This window comes from Erythranthe guttata, chromosome 5, assembly GCF_056151865.1.
Source record: "Erythranthe guttata isolate IM_541 chromosome 5, IM_541, whole genome shotgun sequence".
Classification (NCBI taxonomy): domain Eukaryota; kingdom Viridiplantae; phylum Streptophyta; class Magnoliopsida; order Lamiales; family Phrymaceae; genus Erythranthe; species Erythranthe guttata.
The window spans coordinates 15,555,396-15,568,293 of record NC_142537.1 but is presented as its reverse complement, the minus strand read 5'-3'; the positions used below and the strand labels follow the sequence as shown (position 1 = coordinate 15,568,293).

At 30.7% G+C, this 12,898-nt stretch overlaps 1 pseudogene across 1 annotated transcript; it reads right to left on the bottom strand.

Moving 5' to 3' along the window:
* Positions 1 to 1,813: 1,813 nt before the first annotated feature.
* LOC105956936 (protein P21 pseudogene) lies at positions 1,814 to 2,855 on the bottom strand (annotated as a pseudogene). Its single transcript, XR_001172715.2, has one exon. The product of XR_001172715.2 is annotated as a protein P21 pseudogene (transcript).
* Positions 2,856 to 12,898: the final 10,043 nt, after the last annotated feature.

The following is a 12,898-nucleotide window of genomic DNA, read 5'->3' as shown; positions in this document are numbered from 1 at the left end:
AGATGCTCCGAAATGCCTCAAGTGAGAGCTTTGTTTGCCTGTAGTAGAAACTTAATCAGTAGTGGTTCTTAGATGGGTAATTTTGGTTAGGTGAATATACAGTTATATGTAGTCATATACAGTCATATATGTTGTCATGTATACTCATGGATACATATAATTATACATGACTATAGAACTTGTAGTATACTATAATCATTTGTAGTCGATTATAGTACAGTAAATTTATCAAAAATAAAAAAAATAAAAAAAATCATCATGTTTGTTTGTATTTTTCATGTAATCTAACACGCATGTTTCATTTTGCTCTTTAACTTGTATTTTTTGTCACAGGTTTTGCTTTGTATAACATTATGAGATGCAAGAATAAGACACAGAGAAGTGCCATGCGAAGTTGCATTCAAGCTACAGTACTCTAGACTTATGCCACTTATATAATTATAGATAATTGTAGATAACTATATATATATAGTCACGTGTAGTAACATATGCGTATATGTATGCTATGCGCTTTTTAATGTATAGTAATGCATGTTCATGTTTTGAAGATTATATGCACGTGATTGTGTTTTTTTTTTTTTTGGGGGGTTAGTTGATTTATAATATCAAGATTAAAATTGTGAATTTTGTTTGTTGGTGTAGATTAATTTTAGGATAAAAAGACATTACATGATTACATATAACTATACACGACTGTGGTATACTATAGTTAGGTATAGTATACTATAGTCATGTATATTCAATTTCAGTACAGTAAATTTATCAAAAAAAAATTAAAAAATAAAAATTAAAAATTAAAAAACAAAAAATTAAAAAAATTAAAAAAATTAAAAAATATAAAAAATAATACAAAAGAGGGTACGTATAAAAAATAATAATAAAATAAACATGTATATTTTTATTTTAAAAAATCTATAAAAATGATAAATGCAGGCCCAAAAATGCTAAATGCAGTTGAGCCATATGCTAAATGTAGAGGCGAAAATCTAAATGCAGTTGAGCAAATATTGCACTTAATGGCACAATAGTACTTTTACCTCTCCAGGGGTTATCTCAAAGTAAGAATTTTAGGGTGGACCTATTCCTATATATTTTGCATTCTAGGAATGTATATCAAATGGACCCTTCAAACTTTGAATAAGATTTTGTCATGATAAATTTTTAGGTTAAATAATTTGGTCTTGAACTCTTAGCAAGAATCTTATTAGTTTGATGAGCCTATAGGCAGGGGGGCGAGTCCACCCTTTGGGAGGGTGGACTCAAAAGCCCAACATTAAATTACAATTTTTTTTTTCCATATTATACTTATATATCTATTAAGTCCATCTAATATTTATTAATTAGTTCATCCAAAATTAAAATTATGCAAAAAAAAACCCCTTTTTCTTCAAAATTATGCAAAAAAACCAATAATAGCACTTTGCATTCTTAAAACACAATAAATCATTCACAATGCACCATGAATTGAATAATTAAGCAATTTCATTATTTATTGGTTTTTTTAACAAATTAGATTGTTATTTTCTTCAACCTTCAATCTAATTTCAAGCGCACAAAGTGCGGAAAAATAAAAATCACACCAGATTATTAAAAACAATTATATTTTCTTACAAAATAAAATAAAATAAACTTTTGTCGCTAAATTATTTGATTGATGGATCTTTTATTGCAACTGGTGGAAATATTAGGTAAAAATAATTGGAATAAATATTATTTTGTTTCGATGGTGCAAAGTGCCAAAATGGTATATTTCAAGGGTGCAAAGTGGAATTAAGCCGCTAACTAATTGTGTTATGAGTCTCAAATCAGCCTATGAGCATAAGTTAATTTATAACCTGGAAATTGCACATAACTACATACATGTGCAGAAATTCGTTATTGCTAATCACCAACAATAGTGTACGTCGCTGTTATCATAACAACGTCTACAATTCTCTTTACTACAAAACAATACAGTGAGAACTAAAAGCGTACGTGGTCCAATAATAATAATAATAAAACAAAAGCGATAGATAGATACAGTGTGATCTAATTAAGGACAGAAGACAACCCGGTAACTGGTACCCTCGGGGCAAGTAAAAGTACTAGTCGGGTCATCTTCCGGGTAAGTGAAAGCATCGGGGCACCTCTTCTTAAAGAACCGCGAAAAATCCGTCGGCCGGCAGGCCCCGGAGTGGCAGCAATACTCCGTCGTTTTGAACACCGTGCACGGGTTGTTGCACCCGCCGGGCGCTCTGAGTTGGGCCGGGCACTGACCCGTTACATCCGCCGCGCATGTAACGGGTCGGGTGCACCCGTTCGTGGTGGGCGTGAATTCGATGGGCACGTTGAACCCTTCCATCACGGAGATATCGTAGTAGTCCTTGCGCGCGAAGCTGTTCAGCCCGTACTCGGCGAGCGTGTGCGGCGGCGACCCGTAGGACTGGCACCGGAGCTGCCCGCCGCAGTCGCCGGTCAGGCAGCTGCCCTGACCGGAGGAGTCGAAGGTGCAGTTTGTTCGGGCCCAGATTTTGGCGAGTTTCGGGACGTTTGGGAAGCCGATCGTCCATGTCTGGCCGCTGTCGAGGCGGCGGCCGCCGCCCGGGACGGCGGCCGGCCAGACGGTGTAGGGGCAGTTGTTTTGGATGTTGAAGATTATGGCGTGGGTGGTGTGGAGGAAGAGAAGAGGGAGGAGTGTGAAGATGAATTTGGTGGAATTCATTTTCTTTTTTTGTTTTGTTTTTGTTTTTTTTTAATCTTAATTGTGTGTGGTTTGTATTATGGTTTTTATAGAGGGTGAGAGTTACGTGATGGAATTGAATTTGAATTTTCAATTAGTTTGAAAAATTAAGGATTATGTGATTATTTTGGATTTGTCAACTATACTATGCATGCTTTTTGCTATCATATTCATGTAGGACTGTTTTTTCAACTTTATCTTTTTGACGTTTTTTACAAATAACGAACTACGGCTCTAATTTAGGAGTGAAAGTTGGAAGAAACGGATGGAAATTATGCTTTTCGAAAAAAAAAATTGGAAGTACAAAACTAACAATTTCAATTCCAAAATTATCGGAAAATAGAAATTCTTTTCAAATCTAAATCCTATGGAAATTTCGGAATATTGGGAAATTTCGGAAATCGTATGAGTTTTAATATTTTTAAAAAATTTAGGAAACTTTATTAAATTCTTTAAAAGTAGGGTAAATAGCACTTAACCCCCTTGTGCTTTGGGTATTTTGCACATGACCCCCTTATGGTATGAATTTAGGCACATAACCCCCTTGTGGTTTTGACATTTTGCACATGACCCCCTTATGGTATGAAATTAGGCACATAACCCCCTTGTGGTTTTGAAATTTTGCACATAACTCCCTTATGATATGAAATTAGCAGATAACCCCCTTGAATAGAAAACTGGAAAAGACTCAATTACCCCTATCAAGTCAAAAGTTCTTGTTTTAATTTAAAAATAATTATTCTACAAAATGAAAAGCTTAATGTACTTTTTTGTAAAATGAGAAATATAATATATTATTGTATTTTTTTTATTTTACCGCATATATATATTTTTTTTAAATTTAATTTTCATTTCAACTTTAGACAAATATTTTTTTTAGATTTTTTTCAAAATAATACAAAAATAAATACTTTGTTTCTTAATAAAATTAAAGTTCGATAACAGCTATAACATAGTATATTATATAAAAAATAGTAATATAACAATCATAATTAATGATAATGTTAAATACATTAAGCTTTTCATTTTATAGAATAATTATTTTTAAATTAAAACAAGAATTTTTGACTTGATAGGGGTAATTTAGTCTTTTCCAGTTTTCTATTCAAGGGGGTTATGTGCTAATTTCATACCATAAGGGGGTCATGTGCGAAATGTCAAAACCACAAGGGGGCTATCTGCCTAATTTCATACCATAAGGGGGTCATGTGCAAAATGTCAAAACCACAAGGGGGTTATGTGCCTAAATTCATACCATAAGGGGGTCATGTGCAAAATGTCCAAACCACAAGGGGGTTAAGTGCTATTTACCCTTAAAAGTAAGAACACTCACTTTCATAAAATCATAATATTTAGAATTTGCGAAATTAATTTCGAGAATTAAATCGGATCGAAATAAAAAATTCAAAATAATTCCAATTTCAATAAAAAAAAAATTTTGAAATATCTCTGGAAATCGGAATCAAAAAAGTTGTTTCAAGACTGAAACTCTTTTATGAGAATAGACTAAAATTAAAAATTTTGTTCCAACTTTTACCCCTAGCTTTAATTGCCAAAAAATAAATAGCCTACTCGATAGTCTTGAAATAGACTTACGATAATTTTAATTATATTGCCCCCAATTTTAGCATGAAATTAAATAGAGCACCATTTACTCATTCTTTACGCAAGAGTGATTTTTAGAGGAGAGGTATTGAGATCTTATTGATTAAATAATTAGTTAGTGATTAAACAATTTGTATAATTTAATCCAATCAATATTACTATGACATTTGTAATCGAATAAGACCTCAATAATCACATATGGCCAGGGGCGTACCCACGCCTAAGGCTGGGGTGGCCCCCGCCCCCCCAAGAATTTTTTTTTAAGCTGTTTTTTTTTTTTTTTTTTTTTGGGTATTTATGTATTAGTTTATACACTTTCGCCCCCCCAAACTTTTAATTTTGTACATTTTAGTCCCTAAAAACAAAAAAAAAATTCTCTCTTAATTTACCCCTATATTTCCGCCCCCCCAAGAAAACACCCCTGGGTCCGCCCCTGCATATGGCCATATGGGTCACAATAAATATAATTAAATGTTATTTATTTTATTTTTTTAGCATCAGTCTCAACATTAAAAGTCAATCGCTTATGAATAACACAAATAATATGAATCAAGTTTTTATTGGTTTATTAAATTAAAATTAAGAATTAATCATGGTCGTAATTTCTGGAAGTGTCGACGAAACATAACTACGCGTGTTAATTGTTATAAGGGATTATTTGAGATAACCCCCTCATATACAATGTATCATTAGACTAAGGTGGTGTTTGCAAATGATTATTTAAAAGCAGAAGTTAGTGATTGTGATTTAAATTAGTTTTAAGTGTTTATTTTTAAAAGTTGGGGGTGTTTGCAAATATTTCGGAAAATGAATTAAAATTGAAAAAACAGGGTTAGGGGTGTTTTTAAAAAAATAGCTTAAAACAAATTATTTTAAGAGAATCAAAAACAAAAGTTGATTTTGCAAACACCTAAAAACAGATTATGAGCAAAAAAAACCGCATAATCACTTTCAAAAAGCATTTGCAAACACCCAGTAAATCCTTTTTTCTTTCCTTTTTTTGAGATAAATCCAATTGTATTTTATTAAACAAATTATATTATTAATAACCTGTTATACCTTTCTGAATTTTTTTAACCTACTCAAACCCTGAAACACGTCCCTTCACTTATTCCTCTTCTCCCTTCCTTCTCTCCACAATCACGCATTAATCTCGCCGTCGCTTCATCTTCTTCCTTCCTTCTCTCCACAATCACGCCATAATCTCGCTCCACAACCTCGCCGCCTCACCGGATGACCACACCATCTCCGCCCCTTCTCCTCCTCGGCCGCCGCCCCTCTCTTTTCCCACCACCATCGCCACCCCTCGTTACATACTACCAGATCTGTCCATCCTGTTAATCGTCTTCTCACTCGCTGACGAGATCCGCTTACCGACGAAGTTGGTATGTTTTCCCAAAACGCAGAACGATTTGTCTCATTCGCTCTATATTTTGTCGGCAAATAGATAAGCTCACCGCGGTTCTCTTTCTCGTCGGCGGTTGTTGATTATAAGGTATGCGAAAATACTTCGTCGCTTTAGGTTTTTTGATTTTTCATCCCATAATTTCAGATTTTTTTTATATAAATTCTTCTGATTTCAAACATGTTTTGGTTTCGAAATTTGATAATTTTTAGTAAGGAATACAATACGAATTAATAAGGTGAAGCACTAAATATTATTGAAAATTCCATAATTTCCAAAAATATTTTCAAATTTTGGATAATTTTTTTCTGAAAATTTAGAATTATAATTTATTTATTGTATTTTTTTAGCTACAATTGGCTATTGTTTGGATGCTATTTTGCTGCTGTTTTTTGCTGCTGTTTTTGTTGCTGTTTTTTGCTGCAGTTTTCTTTTGGCTTTGCTGCTGTTTGGCTCCTAATTTGCAGCTGATTTTGTTGCTGTTTTGTTGTTGTTTTCGTGTTGCTTTGCTGCTGTTTTAAGATGTTGGTTTGCTGCTATTTTTTCTGTTATCATTTTTTCTTTATATCCATAAATAAATTCTATATGATGGTTAACAAAATAGAAGTGACAACGTACTAGTTGAATTGTTGAATGAGCTATTATATATATGAGATTTTCAATATACTTTTGAGGCTCCTTCATGTTTTCGGTCATTATTTGAATATTTGTAATTATACTTTTGTTGTAATTTTTTAGTGGATTAACTTATTTCGTAGTGGAATATGTTAATATTTTAGTGGATTTCGATAATTTTTGTATTGGGTTTTGAAGAGATTATAGTGGATTTTAAATTCTTGCTTTAGAGACCGAATTTTAGTGAATGAATTAAATTGACACGTTGTTGTCTTATTTTTCTTTGGTTTAGGTTCTTGCACAAGCGGGTGATGGCAGCAGGTGAGACGATGTTGGGTGATGATAAGTTTGTAGTGTTTATCACCGGGTCACTCTAACCTAACGAAAACCACGAGCAACACTTTCATAAATTCGGAAGCTTGTAGTGAATTTTGATAAGTTTGTTGTTGATGCATAAGTGTTTTTCTACGATAATTTTTTAGTGGATTAACCATATATTACGTTAATTTTGTAGTGGATTACTTTAACCTATAAAGTGGATTTTGATAACTTTGTAGTGGATTTTGATAATTTTGTAATGGATTACGTTAATTCGTAGTGGATTATGTAAATTTATATTAAATTTCGATACGTTTGTAGTGCACTATATTATTATGAAAGTTGATTATGATAAATTTATACTGATTTCTACGTTAACCGAATAGTGGTTTTCGAAGAATTTATAGTGGTTTTCAATGAATATGTAGTGGATTTCAATCCATATATTATATTAATTTTGTAGTGGATTACTTTAACCTATAAAGTGGATTTTGATAACTTTGTAGTGGATTTTGATAATTTTGTAATGGATTACGTTAATTCGTAGTGGATTATGTAAATTTATATTCGATTTCGATACGTTTGTAGTGCACTATATTAATATGAAAGTTGATTACGATAATTTCATACTGATTTCTACGTTAATCGAATAGTGGTTTTCGATGAATTTATAGTGGTTTTCAATGAGTATGTAGTGGATTTCAATCCATATATTACGTTAATTTTGTAGTGGATTACTTTAACCTATAAAGTGGATTTTGATAACTTTGTAGTGGATTTTGATAATTTTGTAATGGATTACGTTAATTCGTAGTGGATTATATAAATTTATATTCGATTTCGATACGTTTGTAGTGCACTATATTAATATGAAAGTTGATTACGATAATTTCATACTGATTTCTACGTTAATCGAATAATGGTTTTCGATGAATTTATAGTGGTTTTCAATGAATATGTAGTGGATTTCAATCCATATATTACGTTAATTTTGTAGTGGATTACTTTAACCTATAAAGTGGATTTTGATAACTTTGTAATGGATTTTGATAATTTTGTAATGGATCACGTTAATTCATAGTGGATTATGTAAATTTTTATTCGATTTTGATACGTTTGTAGTGCATTATATTAACATTAAAGTTGATTACGATAATTTCATACTGATTTCTACGTTAATCGAATAGTTGTTCTCGATTAATTTATAGTGGTTTTCAATGAGTATGTAGTGGATTTCAATTTTTTGTTAAACTTGCGGTAAAAAAAATCAATTAAAAAAATGAAAATTGAAAAAAAAGTAAATATATTTTTTAAATCGAAATTACAAAAAAATTGTAAAAGATGAATTTATAGTGGTTTTCAATGAGTATGTAGTGGATTTCAATTTTTTGTTAAACTTGCGGTAAAAAACCAATTAAAAAATGAAAATTGAAAAAAAAGAATTATATTTTTTAAATGGAAATTACAAAAATATTGTAAAAAGAATCAAAAGAAAAACTGAAATACGTGATTTGCCTTGTGAGAGAGATTTGGGGGAGTTGGTGAGATATTTAAGGGAGTTATTTTAGGGAAGTTCTTTTAGCAATAATAATTTAATTATATTTTTATGAATATAATAAGGGTAAATAAGGTATTAACCTTAATAAGGGGTTATCCTAATAGTAAATAAAAATATGGATTTATGCCTCTAAAAAATAAAAAATTTGTATGAGGGGTTATCTCATATAACCCCTTGTTATAAAGATTACGCAAATTTAATTGTCTGATAAAATCATTTGACGTGACATTTATTTTGTTTTTAACCGCAACGTGTTCATAATTCACACTGGTCCTTTTCTAGAGGGATCCATTATTGCACATCTTTTTCTTTAATTTTTAAACTTTGATTTAAGGCCATTCTTTAATTACTTTCGATTTTTATACTTGTCTATCAATACTTATGGTTTTGAAATATACCACATGGATTTGCAATAGAGTAAAGGTCTAGGGTTCGAGTCTCCCCCTCCTCTATTTTCCCTTGTAATGAACTTGAATTTACTCAAAAAAATATATATATATATTAGGGCTGTGCACGGATCGGTTTTAACCACCAACCAACCCATTTTCGACCCACAATTTGTGATGGTTAATCAACCATCAACCGACCCATTTAAGTTGGGTCGATAATGTCAACCAACCCATGTATAGTTGGGTCGATAATGGTTTCTAATATGCTAAAAAGTTGGTTAGTCGGTTAATATCGGCCAACCAACTTTATTCATTCGTTTATTATTTATTAATTTTAATTAAAATATTTAATATTTTTAATTTCAAATTTCTATTTTATATCACATTTATTAAATTGTTTAATATTGACCAAAATCCTAAAAGCAATAAATCTAACCTAAGTATCTAATTTGAACTATTTTAATTTTAAGACATATAGTCTAAATATTTGGACGATTATTATTTGTTGAAGTATTTATTTTTAATTGCAATATATATGCCCGTAATGTTTTGGATTTTTTATTTAAATATTATTGAACTAGTCCCATTTAATTTATAAAAGATATAGCGTTGTAACAAGTAATAAAATATTTAAAAAAAATTAAAAAATATTTAGATGGATGACCCATCAACCAAACCACCAACCAACCCATTAAATTGGTTTTCAACCATTACCCAACCCATGTAAATTGGGTCGATAACGGTTTCCAATATTTACCAAAGTTGGTTGGATGGGTTGGGTTGGTTTTATGGCTGGTTTTTAACCAAACCAACCAACGCACAGCCCTAATATATATATATATATACCACATGGATTTGCATGAATAATAGTGAACCAAACATTATATTCACAGTGGGGAATTCAGTGTAGGACCCGGGGCATAGTCCCCCTCAAATTTTAATTTTATTTACTACTATATATGTGTATATAATTTATTATTTTGTATTGTGTTTATATAATTTTTAAAACTTTAGTTTTATTTTAAAATTAAAATTAATTATTTTTAATTGAAGAGAACAAAGAAAAATAATAGATAAGTGTAAAAAGTTGTATAAGAAAGTTACGAACCGTGACTCGAAACTAGGGGCGACTCCACTCTATTTTGAAAAATATTCCACTATATTATACCTATATATTTATTTAGTCCACTCATAATTCAAAAAAAAGTCCTACGAGTCTTTCTTTTCGTTTTTTCTTGTTCTAACTTTTAGTTTTGTCAAAAACAAAAAACAAATTCTAAAAAAAATTCAGGAACTCGGCCCCCGAGCCCCCGAAAATTTAAACCCCGATATTACAAAATTTTACACTCGCCGCTCTTAAAACAATTATTATTTTTATTAATTTTTTTACTTTATTTTTCAAAGTATATTCGATCCCCCGTGATAAAATCCTGACTTCACCACTAATTATATCATATATTGTTATATATATAATATATTAATAATATATATATAAACCAAGTCTTGACTGTCGGATTATTTAATTGAGTTCAATTGATTTTACTTCATGCACATTTGAGTTGAATTTGTATTTTTTTGAACCAATATATAGTAACATAATTGAAGTTTTTAATTGAACCAATATTTAGTAAAAGATTATGTAAATAAGATGAAAATATATATTAATTTTAATTGATATTGCAATTACTCTCACCAAAAACCTTTTGTCCCTGAGCGCCCTTCCCTATAGGACAAGTATTTAATGGAGAAATATAAATCATAGTGACTCAACATCTTGTTAAGGTAACGCACTTTAATATAATGCCTACAAAGAATTAATTTTTACTATAGTTGAAATTTTCACACTGCGGCTATCAATACTCAACTCTAGAACCTTCCACAAACTTATCACATCAGAACTAGTTGAGCTATATCCATCCGGATGATTTTCAGACTGCGACTGCCAATTACCGATAATATCATATTTGGGCTTTTGAAAGTGTTCCTTTTGGGCTTGGGTGACCTTGTTGGACTCGCACTCTTGGACCGCCCCTATTTGGTGGTTAATACCTAAGCGCACTAGACATAAGTCAAATCTGATAAGTTTGATCTAAAAAGTTTCGATACAGTGATTCGAATTAGGTCATTTGACATTATACTCTCTTGTTCCACTAATTAACTATATTTTTATGTACTTAGTGAATTTTGTCAAAAAAGAATTGTGTGAGAAAATACAATTTTCAAGTAAATTAATTAGATTTTTTTCTTTTCGCATTTTATGTACATTTCTAATTAGGTTGAAAATAGGATATTATATTGATTATTGTTTCTTTTCCAGATTTGCAAAAGGTCACTATCTTAAGAAATTAATGATTATTGTTCAGGAGCTTACGAAAGAACTTTTAATTTTATCAAGCAATAATTATGAGACTTTGGCGTAAAGTCGAAGAGAAAAATGGTTATTTTTCGGTATAATTATAATCAATAATATGAATACATACTTCGAGTAATTCCAACCACTCGTCAACTATAAATCTTCTTACACATTCACTTTTATAGTGTTAAATTCAATATAATTTTCTAAATTTCGTGGAAAATTCTCTGGTTTGTTCTCGTTTTGTACAAAAATACAGTTTCTAATGCCCCATCAATCTGATATTTACAAGCCAAGAGACACATCTTTTGATCATCTTGTTTCAAAATGTGGAACTCGAATGAGAAACGGGTACAAACTGGAGAATATTCCACATAATCTTGAAAATTCCACTAAATTTGACCTTACCTCAAGGGGCGACCGTAATTTATTCGAATTTTATTTATGTATAATGAAAATACATATTATTCATGCATATATATGAATTATATTTATATTTAGTATATAGAATGTAAGTGAAGGGACAAATATACGCAAAGTACATGTTTTAGCATTTCGATCATAACTGTCGAGCTCAGGAACACTATCCAACGAATTAACGAGTTCAGATAAAAACGTGAATTTTTTTTTAATTTGGGGTGAAGTGCAAAACAGGCCTTAATTTAAGAGTCTAACTGCTTTTAACTCTAACATATATTGTTCCCAAAAGAAAAGAAAAAAGGATAAAATATTAGGACAATGTTAAATGGCAGAATCTGGCTGACCAGAATAGGATTTTTTTTGGGTAAATTACAAACACCCCCTGAGGTATGATCAAATTACAAAAACACCTCTATTGTTTGGGTAATTACAACCACCCCTCAACTCCTCAAATTTAGTGGAATCTTCGAGATTATATGGAATATTATCACTTTTGTATCCGTTTTATCCCATTCAAACTCTACATTATGAAGCAAGATGATCATAATATGTGATTTTTAGCTTGTATATATCAGTTTGTGGTGCATCGGAAACTGTTAGAGCACATTTCACGGAATCTAGATGATTATGTTGAATTTGGCACCATAAGGGTGGAGATGTAAGAAAAAATCATAGTTGAGGGGGGTAGATGTAATTATCCAAACAAGAGGGGGGTTTTTGTAATTTGACCATACCTGAGGGGGTGTTTGTAATTTATCCGAATTTTTTTTGTTTTTTATTTTTTATTTTTTATTTATATTTTATACCATTTATGCCCTTTATAGTGTTAACTCCAAATTTATTATTATTATTATTATTATTATTATTATAAGAATTCATTAAAAGTCGAGAAGGAGAAAGAGCTTAGGGTTGGGTGGCTCCTCGGTTCTCCAAACAGACGAGTTATTGCCTAAGTTACACCAAAAAGGAATGGGAATTAAGTATAATTTAAGGGTATATTAGTAAATTGATTTATTCTGGTTGGCCAGAATCTGGCCAACAAGATTTACCGAAAATATTAGTACAAAAATATTATCGACATCATATAATGCAACGGTCTGACGAATTCCAAATTCCAATGATCTCTGCTTGCGTGTCTCCATTCCTAATGATTTTGCCATCCCATATTACCTAATCATTACTCCACATTTATTAATTAGTAAATATATATTGTACCAAACTCTACATCAAATATGGTACTGTCACTGCGATTTTTATTATTATTATTATTATTATTATTATTATTATTATTATTATTATTATGTTAAACAGAACAAACGAAAATTTCTAAACGCTCAAGTAATTATTTATTTATTTATTTCCAATTTCAGAATTGCAGATGAAATTCAGATATTTTTTACTTGTAAAAATATTATTTCTAGATACTACTCATATGATCCTATCCCATTTATCGATTTTCACTTCTGATAGCATTAAATATTTACAGAATTCTTAATATTACAGAATCTAAGGATAA